Genomic DNA, 2,023 nt, shown 5'->3' with positions numbered 1-2,023 from the left:
CGCAGTTCTTTGCACCTTTAGGAGTGCTTCAGTTGTAGATTTCCTGTTGAGACTTGGCCACCATACCCAGACCCCATATAATAGAATCGGCCTAACAACTACCGTGTATAGCCAGTACATGATGCTAGGGGACAGCCCCCAGCTACGCCCAATCGCCCCCTTACAGCTGTAGAGGGCTACCGTCGCTCTTTTAACACGCTCTTATATATTTTGCGCCCAGTTCAGCTTTTTGTTCAGGACTACGCCTAGATATTTTGCGGTCCCCCCTAGCTTCAGAATCTTATTTCCTATGGCAGGGAGCTAAAGTAAGGGGATCTTGTACTTCCTGGTAAATAGCACCAGATCCGTTTTATCTGGATTAACACCCAGACCTTTCTCCTTGGTCCATCTTTCGATTAACCTTAGTCTTTCCTGCATAATGTCACACAGAGTTTGTGGAAATTTTCCACTCACAACCACCGCAAGGTCGTCAGCATACGTAATGACCTTGACGCCTCCCTCCCCTTCCAGGGTCTGCAATAACTCATTTATCGCCATGACCCATAAAAGGGGGGAGAGGACCCCACCCTGCGGGGTTCCCCTGCAAACGTTTCTGTCCAGCGACACCCCCGCCAGTTCCGCCCGCACGACCCTGTCTACTAGCAGCTGTCGTATAAGCGACACCAGCTGTGAGTCGATGCCCAGACCCGTTAGAGCTGATGTGATTGCTTCAGGTGTGATGTTGTTGAAAGCACCCTCAATGTCTAAGAATGCTATCAAGGTGTATTATCGCAAGGATTTCTCAATATGCGACACGATTTCGTGTAGCGCTGTTTCGGTGGACTTCCCCTTCGTATAGGCATGCTGCGAAGCCATAAGTTTGTCTGCAACCGATTCCCTAAGAAAGGATTCAATCAGTCGCTCCATTATCTTGAGCTGGAAAGATGATAGACTAATAGGTCTAAAATCTTTGGTGCTAGTATGGGATGTTCTTCCCGCTTTAGGAATGAAGACAACCCTTGACCTTTGCCAGGTCTCCGGAATGTAGTTAAGAGTGAGGACTCCCTTAAAAATAGCATACAGCCATTTTGAGCTTAGCTCCATAGATTGCTGCAGCTGAATCGGTGTAATACCATCTGGACCCGCAGATTTGTAAGGCTTGAAGGATCCTATTGCCCACATTAGTTTTTTCTTTGGTGATAAGGTCTACCGTAACCGGTTGACCACTATCTCTTATTGGCTCGTTCAGTGGCTGCTCGGTGGCGCCTGGAAAGTGCGTGCTCAGAAGATGGTCCAGGGATTCCTCCCGTTTCCGTCCACGCTCGGCTCGGCGATACGAGGTGAACTAGAGAGAACTTTCCTGAGCCTAGAACCTTCTGATACGGATTCCATACCACTGCAGAAGTTCCTCCATGAGGATCTCTTGCTCTTCCTTAATAGTTTCTTGTAATCTTTCAAGTTTAACTTATAGATTTCCCATTGCATATCGCCTCCCGAGGATTTTGCGAGATTGAAGGCTCTACGACAATTTTTTCGGGCCTCGTCAATCTCTGAACTCCACCAGGGTGGTTTCTTTTTGCCTCGGCTTTGCCATGGGGCAGGCCTGATCCAGAGCCTTGCCACACCCCGCAGTAAAGCGATTTGCCAGCCTATCTAGGTCCCTAGAGTTCCCTGGAATTGCTAGTGTGGTTCTCGAAAGCCGCTTATCAAGCTCTTTTCTGTACTTATGCCAATCGGCTTTCTTTAGATTTCTTCTGGGAGGTACCCCATCTAAGTCGAATTGGATGAAGCGGTGATCAGAGAAGGAATGCTCATCAAGCACCCTCCAGTTCCTTATCATAACCTCCGCATCTTCTGAGACGAGGGTAACATCCAGGACCTCTCTTCTGCTCTTCGTTATGAAGGTAGGTTCGCTACCCCTATTGCTTATAACTAAGTTAGATTTTAGTATGAATTCAAAGAGTGACTCACCCCGTTCATTGCTGCCTCCGCTTCCCCATGTGCTATGGTGTGCATTCGCATCACCTCCTAAAATCAGGGCCCC

Source organism: Rhagoletis pomonella, unplaced genomic scaffold, assembly GCF_013731165.1.
Source record: "Rhagoletis pomonella isolate Grant_MI unplaced genomic scaffold, Rhpom_1.0 Rhpom_scaffold_00002, whole genome shotgun sequence".
Classification (NCBI taxonomy): domain Eukaryota; kingdom Metazoa; phylum Arthropoda; class Insecta; order Diptera; family Tephritidae; genus Rhagoletis; species Rhagoletis pomonella.
The sequence above is the reverse complement of the archived record's forward strand: the minus strand, read 5'-3'. Positions refer to the sequence as shown.